Raw genomic sequence first — 17,128 nt, 5'->3', positions numbered from 1 at the left:
TATAGAAACAAATGACGGGAGGGGGGAGGGAGGGAGAAGGAGTGTATGTATTTGCAGCACAGAATGAAACAGGTGCGATCATACCAGCACTGATGCACCGGATCCCATCAGAACTCCGCAGTTAAGTGTGCTTGGGCGAGAGTAGTAATAAGAGGGGTGATCTCCTGGGAAGTCCTCTTGTTGCACCTAATTTTTTGCAGATGGCTCGTTCTAAGTCACCTGCGACTAGAACTATGATCTGTTGGTTTATTTGTAAATGTGAGTCACGGCGCTGGGCATTTTATTTGATATTAGAACGAGAAGGAGAGATACAGTGCGCACGCACAAGGAAACAAAGGACGGAAGGGGGAGGTAAGGAGAATGAGTGTTTGTATTTGTAGCTCGAAGTGAAACATGTGCGATCATACCACTATTAATGCACCAGATCCCATCAGAACTCCGAAGTTAAGTATACTTGGGCTAGAATAATACTAGGATGGGTGACCGCCTGCGAAGTCTTCCTGTTGCACCCATTATTTTGCAGATGAGTCGTTCAACGTTACGCATGACTGAAACATTTGTCCACTGGTTTATTCGAAAATGTGATTCACGCACTGCGACATTTTACTTAATATTAGAACAAGAATGAGAGGTGCAGTGTGCACGCACAAGAAAACAAATGACAGGAGGGAGGAGGGAAGGAGAAGGAGTGTATGTATTTGCAGCGCAGAATGAAATAGGTGCCATTATACCATCACTAATTCACTAGATCCCATTAGAACTCCACAGTTAAATGTGTTTGTGCGAGTGTAGTACTAGGAGTGGTGACCTTTTGAGAAGTACTCATGTTCCACCTATTTTTTTCAGATGGGGCGTTCAACCTTACGTGCGACTGGAACTATAGTCTGCTGGTTTATTCGCAAATGTGAGTCAAGGTACCGGGGTATTTTACTTGATATTAGAAAGAGAAGCAGAGGTGTAGTGTGCACGCACAAGGAAACAAATGATGGGAGGGGGGAGGGAAGGAGAAGGAGTATATGTATTTGCAGTGCGGAATGAAACAGGTCCTATCATGCCAGCACTAATTCACCGGATCCCATCAAAACTCCACTGTTAAGTGTGCTTGGGCGAGAGTAGTATTACGATGGGTGACCTCTTGGGAAGTACTAGTGTTGCACCCATTCTTTTATAGATGGGTCGTTCGACGTTACGTGCAACTGGAACTATGGTCCGCTGGTTTATTCGCAAATGTGAGTCACGGCGCCGTAGCATTTTACTTGATATTAGAACAAGATGGAGAGATGCGGTGTGCACGCACAAGGAAATAAATGACGAGAGGGGGGAAGGGAATGAGAAGGAGTGTATGTATTTGCAGCGCAGAATAAAATAGGTGCGATCATACTAGGACTAATACACCATATCCAATAAGAACTTCGAAGTTATATGTGTTTAGGCGAGAGTAGTACTAGCATTGGTGACCTCCTGGGAAGTACTCGTGTTGCACCCATTTTCTTGCAGATGGGATGTTCAACGTTACGCGCGACTAAAACTTTGATCCACTAGTTTATTTGCAAATGTGAGTCACAGTGCCGGGGCATTTTAGTTGATATTAGAACGAGAATGAGAGTATGTATTTGCAGCGCAGAATAAAATAGGTGCGATCATGCTAGGACTAATACACCGAATCTCATCAGAACTCCACATTTAAGTGTGTTTGGGTGAGAGTAGTACTAGGATGGGTGACCTCCTGGAAAGTACTCGTGTTGCACCTATTTTTTTTGCAGATAGGTCGTTCGATGTTATGCGCGACTAGAACTATGGTCCCCTGGTTTATTCGCAAATGTGAGTCACTGCGCCGGGATATTTTTCTTGATATTAGAACGAGAAAGAGAGGTACAGTGTGCACGCACAAGGAAACAAATGACGGGAGGGGGTAGGGAAGGAGAAGGAGTGTATGTATTTGCAGTGCGAAACCAATCAGGTGCGATCATACCAGCACTAATGCACCAGATCCCATCAGAACTTCGCAGTTAAGTGTGCTTGAGCGAGAGTACTGCTAGGATGGGTGACTTCTTGGGAAGTCTGCGTCTTGCAGCAATTTTTTTGCAGATGGGTCGTTAGACATTACGCGCGAATGGAACTATGGTTTGCTGGTTGATTCGCAAATGTAAGTCCGACGCCAGGGATTTTACTTGATATTAAAACGAGAAGGAGAGGTGTAGTGTGCATGCACAAGGAAACAAATACGAGAGGGGGGAGGGATGGAGAAAGAGTGTATGTATTTGCAGCGCGAAATGAAAGATCTGCGATCATACCAGCATTAATGTACCAGATACCATCAGAACTTCGCAGTTAAGTGTGCTTGGGCGAGAGCAGTACTAGGATGGATGACCTCCAGTGAAGCACTCGTATTGCACCTATTTTTTTGCAGATGGGTTGTTCGATGTTACGCGTGATTGGAACTATGGTCCGCTGGTTTATTCGCAAATATGAGTCACGGCATCAGGGCATTTTACTTGATATTAGAACGAGAAGAAGAGGTGTCATGTGCACGCACAAGGAAACAAATGACAGGAAGGGGGAGGGAAGGAGAAGGAGTGTATGTATTTGCACCGTGAAATAAAAAATGTGCGATCATACCAGCACTAATGCTCTGGATTCCATCAGAACTCCGCAGTTATGTTTGCTTGGGCAAGAATTGTACTAGGATGGGTGACCTTCTGGGAAGTCTTCGTGTTGTACCCATTTTTTTACAGATGGGTTGTTCGACATTACGCGCGAATAAAACTATGGGTCGCTTGTTTATTCGCAAATGAGAGTCACTGCGCCGATGCATTTTACCTGATATTATAACGAGAAGGAGAGGTGCAGTGTGCACGCACAAGGAAACAAATGATGGGAGGGGGGAGAGAAGGAGAAGGAGTGTATATATTTGCAGCCTGTAATGAAACAGGTGTGATCATACCAGCACTAATGCACCGGATCTCTTTAGAACTCTGAATTTAAGTGCGCTTGGGCGAGAGTAGTACTAGGATGGGTTACCTCCTGGGAAGTCTTCGTGTTGCACCCATTTTTTTACAGATGGGTCATTCGATGTTACGCGCGACTGAAACTATTGTTTGCTGGTTTATTCGCAAATGTGAGTCACGGTACCGGGGCATTTTACTTGATATTAGAAGGAGAAGTAGAGGTGCAGTGTGCACCCATAAGGAAACAAATGACGGGAGGGGGGAGGGAATGAGAAGGAGTGTATGTATTTGCAGCGCAAAATGAAACAGGTGCGATCATACCAGCACTAATGCACTGGATCCCATTAGAACTCCGCGGTTAAGTGTGCTTTAGTGAGAGTAGTACTCAGATGGGTGACCTCCTCGGAAGTTCTCGTATTGCATTCACCTTTTTTCAAATGGGTTGTTCGATGTAACGCGCGATTGGAACTATGGTCCGCTGGTTTATTCGCAAATGTGAGTCACGGCACCGAGGCATTTCACTTGATATTAGAACGAGAAGAAGATGTTCAGTGTGCACGCACAAGGAAAACAATCATAGAAATGAGGAAGGAAGGAGGAGTGTATGTATTTGCAGTGCAAAATCAAACAGGTTCGATCACACCAGCACTAATGCACCGGATCCCATCAGAACTTCGTAGTTATGTGCGCTTGGAAGAGAGTAGTACTAGGATGGGTGACATCCTGGGAAGTGCTCATGTTGCACCCATTTTTTTCAGATAGGTGGTTCGACGTTACACGCGACTGGAACTATGATCCGCTGGTTCATTGGTAAAGATGAGTCATGGTGCCGGGGCATTTTACTTTATTAAAATGAGAAAGAGAGATGCAGAGTGCACGCACAAGGAAACAAATGACGGGAGAGGGGATGGAAGGAAAGAGAGTGTAGGTATTTGCAGCGAAGAATGAAACATGAGCGATCATACCAGCACTAATGCACCGGATCCCATTAGAACTTCGCGGTTAAGTGTGCTTTGGCGAGAGTAGTACTCAGATGGGTGACCTCTTGGGAAGTCCTCGTATTGCATTCACCTTTTTTCAGATGGGTCGTTCGACGTAATGCGCGATTGGAAATATGGTCCACTGGTTTATTCACAAATGTGATCACAGTGCCGGGGCATTTTAATTGTTATTAGAACGAGAATGAGAGGTGCAGTGTGCACGCACAAGGAAATAAATGATGGGAGGGGAGAGGGAAGGAGAAGGAGTGTATGTATTTGCAGCGCAGAATAAAACAGGTGCGTTCATAATAGGACTAATACACCAGATCCCATTAGAACTCCGCAGTTATGTGTGTTTAGGCGAGAGTAGTACTATCATAGTTGACCTCTTAGGAAGTACTCATGTTGCACTAATTTTTTTTTCAGATGGGGCGCTCGACGTTACGCATGACTGGAATTATTGTCCGCTGGTTTATTCGCAAATGTGAGTCACGGCACCGGGGCATTTTACTTGTTATTAGAACGAGAAGGAGAGGTGTAGTGTGCACGCACAAGGAAACAAATGACGGGAGGGGGGAGGGATGGAGAAGAAGTGTATATATTTGCAGCGCGGAATAAAACATGTGCGATTGTACCAGCACTAATGCACCGGATCCTATTAGAACTCTGCAGTTAAATGTGTTTGGACTAGAGTAGTACGAGGATGGGTGACCTCCTGGGAAGTCCTTGTGTTGCACCAATTTTTTTGCAGATGGGTCATTCGACGTTACGCGCGACTGGAACTATAGTCCGCTGGTTTATTCGCAAATGTGAGTCACGGCCCCGAGCATTTTACTTGATATTAGAACGAGAATGAGAGGTGCAGTGTGCACGCACAAGGAAACAAATGACGGGGGGGGGGGGGGGAGGGAAAGAGAAGCAGTGTATGTATTTGCAGTGCAAAATGAAACAGGTGCGATCATGCCAGCATTAATATACTGGATCCCATTAGAAATCCGTAGTTAAATGTTCTTGGGCGAGAGTAGTACTAGGATGGGTGACCTCTTGAGAAGTCCTCTTGTTGCACCCGTCTTTTTCTTAATATTTTTCGTGCATCCGATTATAGTCCACCACGTGATAAGAGTGTCATTACTAGCATCGCAAATGATAGAACAGGCAAAACAGAGGTGCGGTGGGCGATCCGTTCATCTGGGCGTGAGTCGAGACAATCGGACATTTTGCTTGATATTACAACTAGAAATAGATGTGCAGTGTCCACACAGCGCGAAACAAATGATGGGAGGGGGGAGGGAAAGAGAAGGGGTATATGTATTTGAAGTTAGGAATAGGACGGGTGGGATCATACAAGCACTAATACATCATATCCCATCATAATCTGCAGTTATGCGTGTTTGGGGAGAGTAGTACTAGGATGGGTGACCTCCTAGGAAGTTTTCATGTTGCACCAATTTTTTTGCAGATGGGTCGTTCAACGTTACGCGCGACTAGAACTATGGTCCGATGGTTTATTCGCAAATGTGAGTCACGGCGCCGAGGCATTTTACTTGATATTAGAACGAGAATGAGAGGTGCAGTGTGCATGCAAAAGAAAACAAATGACAGGAGGGGGGAGGGAAAAAGAAGCAGTGTATGTATTTGCAGCGCGGAATGAAACAGGTGCAATCATGCCAGCACTAATGCAACGGATCCCATTATAACTCCGTAGTTAACTGTGCTTGGGCGAGAGTAATACTAGGATGGGTGACCTCCTGAGAAGTCCTTGTGTTATAACCATTTTTTTACAGATGGCCCGTTCGACGTTACGCGCGACTGGAACTATAGTCCACTTGTTTATTTGTAAATGTGAGTCACGGCGCTGCGGCATTTTACTTGATATTAGAACGAGAATGAGAGGTGTAGTGTGCACGCACAAGGACACAAATGATAGGATGGGGGAGGGAAGGAGAAGGAGTGTTTGTATTTGTAGCGCGGAATGAAACAGATGCTATCATACCAGCACTAATGCACCAAATCCCATTAGAACTCCGTAGTTAAGTGTTCTTGGGCAGTAGTAGTACTTGAATGGGTGACCTCTTATGAAGTCCTCATGTTGCACCAATTTTTTTACAGATGGGTCGTTCGACTTTACACATGTAAGTCATGTTGCTGGGGCATTTTACTTGATATTAGAACGAGTAGAAGAGATACAGTGTGCACGCACAAGGAAACAAATAACGGGAAGGGGAGGGAAGGAGAAGGAGTGTAATGAAACTGGTGCGATCATACCAGCATTAATGCACCGGATCTTATCAGAACTCTGCAGTTAAGTGTTCTTGGACGAGAGTAGTACTAGGATGGGTGACCTCCTGGGAAGTCCTCGTGTTGCACCCGTCTTTTTCTTAATATTATTCGTGCATCCATTTACAGTCCACCACGTGATAAGAGTGTCATTACGAGCATCGTAAATAATAGAACAAGCAAAACAGAGGTGCGGCGGGCGGTCCGTTCATCTGGGCGTGAATCGAGGCAACGTGGTATTTTGCTTGATATTATAACTAGAAGTAGAGGTGCGGTCTCCACACAGAGCGAAACAAATGATGGGAGGGGGGAGGGAAAGAGAAGAGGTATATGTATTTGAAGTGAGGAATAAGACGGGTGGGATCATATTAGCACTAATGCATCGTATCCCATCAGAATCTGCAGTTAAGCGTGTTTGTGCGAAAGTAGTACTAGGATGAGTGACCTCCTGGGAACTGCTTGTGTTGCACCCGTCTTTTTGCAGACAGGGCACCAAACGTTACACGCGACCAGAGCCATAGTCCGCTGGTTCATTTGCAAGCGTGAGTTGCCGTGTCGGGGCATTTTGCTTACTTTTTTTTGTGCACTCATTTATAATCCACCACATGATAAGAGACTCATTACGAGCATCTTACATAGTAGAACAACGAAAAAAAAGGTGTGGCGGGTGGTCTTTTAATCTGGGCATAAGTCGAGGCGCTTGGGCATTTTTCTTGATATTAGAACTAGAAATAGAGATGCAGTGTGCGCGCACAGCGAAAAAATAACGGGAGAGGGGAGGAAAGGAGAAGGGGTATATGTATTCGTAATGCGGAATGGAAGGGGTGCGATCATACCAGCACTAATGCACCAAATCCCATTGAACTATGCAGTTAAGCATGCTTGGGCGAGAGTAGTACTAGGATCGGTAACCTCCTGAGAAGTCCTCGTGTTGCACTGTCTTTTTGCAAACGGGGCGTAAAATGATACATGTGATCAGAGCCACAATCCGCTGGCGTGAGTTGCGTCGCTAGAAAATTTTTCTTACTATTTTTTTGTGCATTCATTTATAGTCTACCACGTGATAAGAGTGTCATTACGATATCTTACATAGTAGAATAAAGAAAAATGAGGTACGGCGGGCAGTCCTTTCTTCTGGCGTGAGTTGAGGTGTCAGGGCATTTTGCTTGAAATTAAAACTATAAACAGAGGTGTGATGTGCACGCACAGCGAAAAAAATGACGAGTGGGGGGAGGGAAAGAGAAGAGGTATATGTTTTTTGAGCACGGAATGGAAGGGGTGCAATCATACTAACATTAATACACCAGATCCCATCGAACTCCCCAGTTAAGCGTGCTTAGACGAGAGTAGTACTAGGATGGGTGACCTCATGGGAAGTTCTCTTGTTGCACCCGTCTTTTTGCAAATGGGGCATCAAATGTTACGCGCGATTGGAGCCACAGTCCACCGGCATGAGTAGCGACATTGAAACATTTTGCTTAATATTTTACGTGCACTTATTTGTAGTCCACCACGTGATAAGAGTCTCAATACAAGAGTCTTACATAGTAGAACAACGAAAAAAGAGGCCCAGAGGGCCTCTGTTCTTCTGTCGTGAGTCGAAGCGACATGGCATTTCACTCTATATTAGAACTAGAAGCAGAGATGCAGTATGCCCACACAGCGAAATAAATGATGGGAGGGGGGAGGGAAGGAGAAGGGCTATATGTATTTGAAGTGGGGAATGGGGCAATTGCAATGATATAAACACTAATGCACAGGATCCCATCAGAACTCTGTAGTCAAGCGTGCTTGGGCGAGATTAGTTCTAGGATGGGTGACCTCCTGGAAAGTCCTCGTGTTGAACCCATCTTTTTGTAGACGGGGTGTTAAACGTTAAGTGCGATCGGAGCCACAGCCTGCCGGTGTGAGTCGCGGGGCCTAAAAATTTTACTTAATATTTTTCGTGCATTCATTAATAGTTCACCACGTGATAAGAGTGTCATTACGAGTATCTTACATAGTATAACAATGAAAAATGAGGTACGGCGGGCGATCCATTCATCTGGGCATGAGTCGAGGTGCCAGGGTATTTCGCTTGATATTAGAACTAAAAATAGAGCTGTCGTGTGTGCGCACAACGAAATAAATGACAAGAGGGGGGAGGGAAGGGGAAGGGGTATATGTACTTGCAGCGTGGAATGGGAGTGGTTCGATCATACCTATACTAATGCACTGGATCCCATCAAATTTCGTAGTTAAGTGTGCTTGGGCGGAAGTAGTACTAGGATGGGTGACCTCTTGGAAAGTTCTCATGTTCCACTCGTGTTTTTGCTGACGGGATGTTAAACATTATGTGCGATCAAAGCCATTGTCCCTCGGAGTGAGTCGCAACGCCAAATCATTTTTCTTAATAATTTTTGTGCATTCATTTATAGTTCGCCACGTGATAAGAGTGTCATTACGAGCGTCTTACATAGTAGAATAAGGAAAAATGAGGTGCAGGGGTAGTCCGTTCATCTGGGCGTGAGTCGAGGCGCCGGAGCATTTTACTCTATATTAGAACTATAATTAGAGGTGCAGTGTTCGCGCATAACGAAACAAATAACAGGGGGGAGGGAGGGAGAAGGGGTATATGTATTTGTAGCACAAAATAGAAGAGGTGCGATCATACTAGGACTAATGCACCGGGTCCCATCGAACTCCGTAGTTGAGCGTGCTTTGGCGAGATAGTACTAGGATGGGTGATCTTTTGGGAAGTCTTCGTGTTGCGCCGGTCTTTTTACGAATGGGGTGTTAAACGTTATGCACAATAGGAGCCATAGTCCGCTGGCATGAGTCGTGGTGCCAGATTTTTCATGCATTCATTCATAGTCCATCACGAGATAAGAATGTCATTACGATTATCTTACATAGTAGAACAATGAAAATAGGGTTGTGGCAGGCGGCCTGTTCATCTGGGCATGAGTCGAGATGCCTTGGCATTTCGCTTGATATTAGAATTAGAAACAGAGGATGACAAGACTCTCTAACTAGTCATCAGTTGTTCAGGTTCAGTGGTGGCCATGCATTAAAAGCTCTCACCAAAAATGCTTGCTGCTATATGATGGGTGATGATTAGACTTAAAAATATGTTTTTGGAATTTGGGTTTTGGAGAAGAGAGAAAAAAACTCTTTAGAATTAATGAGAGAAGAACTAAAAGACAATAGAAGATATATATATGTGTATATATGTATATTCTTTTTCTACCTAAAAATTTTCTAACAATAATGCTACATCTTATACATCTTGTTTAAGTACGTATATTTATATTTGCAAAAAAATGTACATATAAAGTATATTTAAAAAAAATCTGAGGTATTTTTCAATTTATTTTTTGATTTACTATAATCATATTATTCAAGAGAATTTTACTAAAATTCCTAAATGAAATAAAGAATCTAATTTATTAGAAACGAGTGATATGTTATTAGCTTTCTTTTAAACATATGCAAGTATTATTTCCTAATACTCAAATTTCTTGGGTTCTAAAAAAATAAGATACTTAAATTCTTTTTGAGAGATAAAATATAAAATTATTAAATAGATTCGTAGTAAGCCAACAGCAAAGAATGGTGTATGGTCAAAGATCGTCTCAGTCTTAAAAAATTAGTATATCATGTGGCATCCCAAGTGCTAATTAAGGCAAATGGGTGTCAGATACAGATTCAGAATAACAAGTGGATAAAATTTATGCTGCAGAACAAAATCGTTACAAATTTCTTACAAATACATATGAGTTCCAATACATACGTATATTGAGGCCAGAAGTAGCTGCAAAATACAACACAAATATTAAGGGCCACTAGTTTCACTATGCTATTGAACTCGTTAGAGTGGGAGAACAGTCATGCACTCAGACTTGTGGAACCACGGGATCCTCATAGACTTCCAAGGGTAGGTATGCCTGCGGTTCCTCACCTTCTTCCTCATCTGGGGGGGCATGGAAATAGTGAGTTCCATATGCTCAGTAAGGAAAGTATTCTTAAATTAACATCGTAAGATTTTAAAATTTAATTATTTTATCTTACCGTTTAACTTTCTCGTTTACTTATCTCACATTATGATAAAACTATTTATTTGTTAAGAAAAGGATACGTTAGCACAAAAAATCTAACATACATCATGCCAGATAATAGAGAAAAATCATATAAATCATGAAATGTACATATTTTTGTGTCATGCTTCATGAAGTCGTTATAACTTCCATCTCTGAGGGCAGATACAGATTTTCAAGTACCTAAGTTGAATGACCAGATCAGATATAGATACAAAAAATTGTTCAGGCTCATTTTCGATTGGCCAAATCATGGTACGATCTATGACAATGATCGTACCAGCCATAGTGGCACTAACAGATATCTATAGTCATGATATTACTTAACCACGACTAATCTCTATAGATAGCGCAACACCACTCTTATCAGAGGGCATGTCGTCACCATTGGGAGTGGTCCTCTTATGTCTTTCTAGACGAGATAGGGGAGGGAGAAATAGATATCCCGAAGTGCAAGGGAAACAAATACCCCTTAGAGATAAAAAACCTAATGAGACACTTGATGCAATATGCATGTCAATACATATACACTTCGGACCATATAGGCTTCATTCCACTTTTCTCTGTTTTCCTTTTCTTTTATGCTTTTTACTTTTACCGATTACATATTATATTTATTACATACAAATTCATCAAGTGTCAGCAATTCACATAGCATGCTTGAAAAATGGAACAATTTAACTCATCTGAACACAAAGACATACAAAATAAAAAAAATCACAATCATATTAAATTAGGTTATCTAAAAATATTCCTTACGACGTCGAAAGAAATATTAAATTCCTTATCAAAACCTTGATGTTTTCTCCCTCACCGTTCTCCTTTCTTTCTCTTTTTCTCTCACTAGACTACTATCTTTCTATCTCTCTCTCTAAACCTTTGTACAATGGAAGAATAGAAGTGTGAAGAGGAAGGGAAGGGGGAGGGCAATTTACAAAATTTTAGAACTGTTGGATCCGCACCAAGTGGAAAAATCTGGTGAAAAGAGAGGAAAAGAAGATGTTTAGCATGAAAAACGAGGGAGGAGGGCCTCCTCTACCAGCAGTGGTGGTGCGCCGCCCAAGGCAGCGGTGGTGCACTGCCCAAGGTGACAATGCTCTGGCCGGCGCACTGTAGGCTAGCCTACAGACGCATAGGTCTCCAGCCCCACGCGTAAGGCCTTGGCACATTTGGCCGTGAATGCAAGCCTATTGCACACAGGCCCCAGGCACAGGGCCTATCTGTGCAAGCCTTTTATGGGAAAATTTTTTCCTGTTTTGCCGTTCTTTAATTTTTTACTAAATTTTTAATTTCAATTTAATTTAGTTAAATTAAAATCATTTAAAATAAAATTTAACTAAAATTAAATAAATAAAAATCAACCAAAGTTACGAATCACGATAAATATTAAACAGTGTAAATTAAGTAAGTTTAAAGTGGCCAAAGGCCCGAATAAGTAGAGTTTCCAAATCATTTTTGCACAGTGTGGGCAGGTTGTTACATCCCTCCCACCTTAAAAAAATTGGTCCCCAAATTTGTCTCGAATAAGTTTGGATATTTTTTCCTCATTCTGTCTTCCAACTCCCACGTTGCTTCTATCTGGGTATGATGTTGCCATCATACCTTCACCATTGGAATTGTCTTGTTAAGTAAGACCTTATGAGTCCACCCAACAATTTCTACAGGAACCTCCTTGTAGGTCATATTGGCCTGTACCTGCACCTCATCGCGAGGAATAACATGAGAAGGATCAGGGTGGTACCTCTTAAGCATCGAGACATGAAAGATATCATGCAAACCCACGAACTTTCAGAATAGAGTGAGGCGGTATGCCACAGGTCCAATGCGCTTGATGATCAGAAAAGGTCCCACATAATGAGGGCTCAACTTTCCTCTCTTTCTAATTGCATCTTGCCTTTGTAGGGGTAGACTTTGAGGAAAACTTGATCTCCTACAGCAAACTCCAAGGGTCACCTATAATTATCGGTGTAGCTCTTTTGGTGAATTTAGGCAGTTGCCAAATTCTTGCAGATGATTATGACTTTCTCTATGGTCTCCTGAATGAAGACTGATCCTAAGTGGCACTAGTTCCTGACTTCACTCTAGAAAGTAGGAGAACAACAATGCCTTCCATACAAAGATTCATATGGGGCCGTACGATATTGGAATGATGACTGGTATTATAAGCAAATTCACAAAGAAGAAGATACTCATACCAATTATCACCAAAGTCGAGAACGCAAGCATGTAACATGTCTTCCAATGTCTGGATCGTACGCTTTGATTGACCATCCATCTTGGGATGATAAGCGATGCTGAAGTACAACCTAGAACCGAAAGCTTCTTAGAAGTTGTGGTTTCGACCCTTCTTACCACTATTACAATATTATTTTAGTGATTAATTAAAAATTTATTTTTAGTAGATTCTGCACTCAAAAAAAGATATTCGAGCTTGTTTCGATGCTCTTGAGGAATAGAAAAGCTTAAAGTAATAATATGCAACATTATGATAAATTTTAAGAACTTTTTTCTTAGGAGTAACAAGAACTAAACAACCAAGTTGATTCTTTTTTCAAAAAAACTTTTACCAGCTCTATTTCATGCTCATCAAACTTGTACCTTGATATCTTGATAAACTTAATCTTGCATTGATCAGGAACAAATATATCAAGTTTGTTCTTCTAGCGAAGCTCCTAGTGAGATGTGTGAAGGAAATTAAAGCCATTCAGCTACAATAATAATTTTAATTTTATCAATATAGTTAGTTATTTATCATAAGGAAAACCATCATAGAAAAACACATCTATGATAAAATTAATGGAAAAGGATTTTGGTATGGATGGCACAAGTGAAGCCTTACTGAGTGCGAACAAGTGCAACATGGTTTTGGGTCCTGTAAAATTTGTCTGGTACAGATCTTCTCCAAAGCTTCCTCCTTTAAACCTTATGACTTGAGATTTAGACTGTATAAAATATTAGCATCAAACATGTAGATTTTATATTTGTGCCTGAAGATTAAGAAGAATGGAAAGAAAGTTGTTTTTTTTTTTCCTTCGAATGAGTGGAGGTTAAGTACGTACCCTTAAGTTTAATCTATAATAAATAACTTGAGAGGTTATGTAGACTTTGGAAAGCCAACTTTTCACTATACTTCTTTGTTGCACTAGTCAAGAAGATTAAGTTTAATTAAAGAATAATTAAATTGTGATGGGAGGATAAATGAGATACTGTTGTGTATTTTATATCCACCATGGAAAATATAGATTTTATAATACTATAACTTATAACATCTTTGAACTTAAATGAAGAATCCATGACTATTTGGAAAGTGGTTTCATTTTTTGAAATTCTTAACTTAAATGAAGAATTCATCTCTATTTGAGACGCGTTTTTATTATATTTATGTGATATCTAACTAAATATATATATATATAATAATTAAAAATATTGATTTGATTAATTATATGATCGCCAACAATATTAAAATCAACTTTTGAATTTTAATCCATGCGCCAAAAAATTTATTTGTCATTTATTTTTTTAAAAGTAAAAAAAGGTAGTTTTATTGATATAACGACATAAGTTTATAACCACAGATAAGGTAAAAAGCCACATTACACAAAAAACGTCGACTATACTTTATAATAATGTAATTAATTATTTTAATGCAATATCTCTACTTTAAATCAAGTATTTATATACCACTATATAAAGATTGGTTAGTAATTAACCTTAGAAATATGATCTAATTGTTAATGAAAAATTTGAGATACCCTTTAACATCCTACTCAAAAGTATAGTATAATATAAAATTATACGTTGATAACGATAACAATGTAAAATTCATAGAGAAGGTAAAAAACTTTTCACGATACTTCTTCTTTGCATTAATCAAGAGAACTAACTAATTATGGAAGAACAATTACATTGTGAGAAGAGAATAAATATGTAGGGCTGATTATTTTATGCAGACTGTGAAAAACATAAGTCTTATTTTATACCATAACTTATGAAATCATTGAACTCAAATAAAGAATCATAAACAATTTAAAGTAAATAAAGAATTGCGGCTCTTTAAAATGTGATTTCTTAAATAAAGAATTCATGGCTGTTAGAGACTTAATTTATTATCCTTATTGGGTATTTTACTTAATTTATATAAAATACTTATATACATTAATTTTATTAGTTCTATGGCTGCCATTATAGTATAAAATAAGTAATTTTAAATAAAATTTACTTTTAAATTTAATTTTTGTATGCAAGAACTTATTAACCATTTTTTTTAATAGTAAGAAACAATTTTTTTGAGATAATGTTAAAAGCTTATTGCACTGCAAGATATATTTTTAAATTATAAACAACAAAAACTCAAGCTTCTAGTCTTTTTAATCTAAAAACTCCTCTAAAAATTCAAATAGTTTTATAGTATTTTTTAAATTTTTAGTAGATGAGTTTTATAGGAATTCAAAATTCTGGATGAAGATGGTTAGTGCTATTGGAATAATGAAGCTCAAAAGGAAAAGTGAATGAAGGAAAATGAGATAGATGGAAATTGCTTTGAATATTTTTTGCTAACTATTTTTTAATTTCGTAATTTTTATCTTTAGAAGGCCAATTTAATGATAATGGTTAGCCAAGTCTACCTGCTTCACATTTCTTTACCACACTGTAGATAGATATGTATATACAGTTATTACCTTGATAATTGATTAAAATTAGATAATTAAGTTTTAAGTGCTTCAGAATATAAATAAATTTTGAAAATTTGTGTTTGGAATTTAGGTTTTGGAGAAGAGAAAGAAAACTCTTTAGAATTAATGATAGAAGAACTAAAGGACAATTGATATGAGTTCTTATGTAGCCATTCGAGAAAAACACATCTACAATGGAAAAGGATGTTGGTATGAATTGCACAAGTGAAGCCTTAAAGAGCCTGAAGGAGTGCAACATGGTCTTGGTTCCTGTAAGATTATGCTGGTACAAATCTTCTCCAAAGCATCCTCCTTTAAACCTTATAACCTGAGATTTAAACTGTCAAAAATATTAACATCGAACATCTAAATTTTATATTTGTGCCTGATAATTAAGAAGAATGAAAAGAAATATTTTTTTCTTTCTTCGAATGAATGGAGGTTAAGTGCATACCCTTGAGTTTAATATATAATAAATAACTTGAGAGGTTATGGAGAATTTGGAAAACTAACTTTTCACTATACTTCTTTGTTGCACCAGTCAAGAAGACTAAGCTTAATTGAAGAACAATTGAATTGTGATGGACACATAAATGACATAAGGTTGAGTATTTTATATAGGTTGTGGAAAATGTAGGTTTTATTATACTATAACTTATAAAATCTTTGAGCTTAAATGAAGAATTCATTGCTATTTGAGATAAAATTTTATTATATTTTTGATTAAAATTATTGATTTGATTAATTCTATGGTCGCCAACTTTTTTAAAATTAATTTTTAAATTTTAATCCATGCACTAAAGAACTTATTCATAATTTATTTTTTTAAACACTAAAAAAGGCAATTTTATTGAGATTATGATAGAACTTTATACCCATGATAAGGTGAAAAGCCACGTTATACAAAAACATCGGTTGTTCTTTAAAAAAATGTGATTAGTTATTTTAATGCAATATCTCTACTTTAAATCATGTTTTTATATACCAATATACAAATATTAGTTGGTAATTGACCTTAAAAACATGATCTAATTGTTAAAAAATATTTTAAAATACTCTTTAACATCTTACTCAAAGTATAGTGTAATATAAAGATATAAGTCGATAACGATAACAACGTAAAATACACAAAGAAGGTAAAAAACTTTTCACAATACTTTTGCTTTGCATCAATCAAGAGGACTAACTAATTATTAAATAACAATCATAATGTGAGAGGAGAGTAAATGTATAGGGTTGATTATTTTGTGCAGGCGGTGAAAAATGTAAGTCTTATTTTATACTATAACTTATAAAATCTTTGAACTTAAATAAAGAATCATAAACTATATAAACTAAATAAAGAATTGTGGCTATTTAAAATATTATTTCTCAAATAAAGAATCCATGGCTATTTGAGGCTTGATTTAATTATACTTATTAGATATTTTGTAACACCCCAAGTATATTATTATTATTATTATTTTCAATTTATTTTATTTTGTAATTTTTAGAATTTTATTTGATTTTTTATTTAATTTAATTTAATTTGATTTAATTTAATAAAAATAAAAATAATAATAATGATAAAGTTGGGTAAAAATATTATTTGGATTTACTTGAAATTGATTTTGGGAAAAAGGGGTGAAAATTTGGATTCTGGGGGTGTTTTTGAAAAGAAAATCAGAAACCGGGGGTCAAAACACAATTTAGAAAAGTTGTGCCACGTCAGCGGCCCGGTTAGCAGCCCCGGCCAACCAGGACGCGTCGCGTGGCAAGGAAACGCTGACCAGGGGACGGGCCACGTGGGCGATCCGCGTGCGCGCGATCGGACGGCCCAGATCCATTCCCGCGCGCACAGACGGCCCAGATCAAACGTGCGCGCGGACGACCCAGATTCACGTGCACGGACGGCCCAGATTCAATCAGGCACGGACGGCCTAGATTGCATTACGATGGACGGTCCAGATTTAATCCCAATTAAATCGCGATCGAACGGTCCAGATTTGATCTTGATGGACGGTTGAGATTAAAAGGCAAAGGGTATAAATACCCCCACCCACACCTGACCAAAGAAACCCTAGCCGCCAGTGCTCGCCGGAGAAGAAGAACCAGACGCCGGAGGAGCCGGCCGCCGCCACCCGCCGCCACACCGGGGAAGTTTTCGACCGCTGATCGAGGTAAATTTTCTCCCC

The 17,128-nt window shown here is 39.1% G+C and overlaps 11 pseudogenes; all 11 read left to right on the top strand.

The window, feature by feature from the left end:
• The first annotated feature begins 70 nt into the window (after positions 1-70).
• On the top strand, positions 71-189 carry LOC148256195 (5S ribosomal RNA; annotated as a pseudogene).
• A 204-nt stretch (positions 190-393) lies between these two features.
• LOC148256194 (5S ribosomal RNA) lies at positions 394-512 on the top strand (annotated as a pseudogene).
• Positions 513-2,280: 1,768 nt separating this feature from the next.
• On the top strand, positions 2,281-2,399 carry LOC148256193 (5S ribosomal RNA; annotated as a pseudogene).
• Positions 2,400-2,930: 531 nt separating this feature from the next.
• Positions 2,931-3,049, top strand: LOC148256192 (5S ribosomal RNA; annotated as a pseudogene).
• A 206-nt stretch (positions 3,050-3,255) lies between these two features.
• Positions 3,256-3,374, top strand: LOC148256191 (5S ribosomal RNA; annotated as a pseudogene).
• Positions 3,375-3,899: 525 nt separating this feature from the next.
• LOC148256190 (5S ribosomal RNA) lies at positions 3,900-4,018 on the top strand (annotated as a pseudogene).
• Positions 4,019-4,549: 531 nt separating this feature from the next.
• LOC148256189 (5S ribosomal RNA) lies at positions 4,550-4,668 on the top strand (annotated as a pseudogene).
• A 210-nt stretch (positions 4,669-4,878) lies between these two features.
• On the top strand, positions 4,879-4,997 carry LOC148256188 (5S ribosomal RNA; annotated as a pseudogene).
• A 1,182-nt stretch (positions 4,998-6,179) lies between these two features.
• LOC148256187 (5S ribosomal RNA) lies at positions 6,180-6,298 on the top strand (annotated as a pseudogene).
• Positions 6,299-7,027: 729 nt separating this feature from the next.
• On the top strand, positions 7,028-7,145 carry LOC148256186 (5S ribosomal RNA; annotated as a pseudogene).
• A 336-nt stretch (positions 7,146-7,481) lies between these two features.
• Positions 7,482-7,599, top strand: LOC148256185 (5S ribosomal RNA; annotated as a pseudogene).
• Positions 7,600-17,128: the final 9,529 nt, after the last annotated feature.

This window comes from Carica papaya, chromosome 5, assembly GCF_054855325.1.
Source record: "Carica papaya isolate Zhongbai chromosome 5, ASM5485532v1, whole genome shotgun sequence".
Classification (NCBI taxonomy): Eukaryota; Viridiplantae; Streptophyta; class Magnoliopsida; order Brassicales; family Caricaceae; genus Carica; species Carica papaya.
The sequence above is the reverse complement of the archived record's forward strand: the minus strand, read 5'-3'. Positions and strand labels throughout refer to the sequence as shown.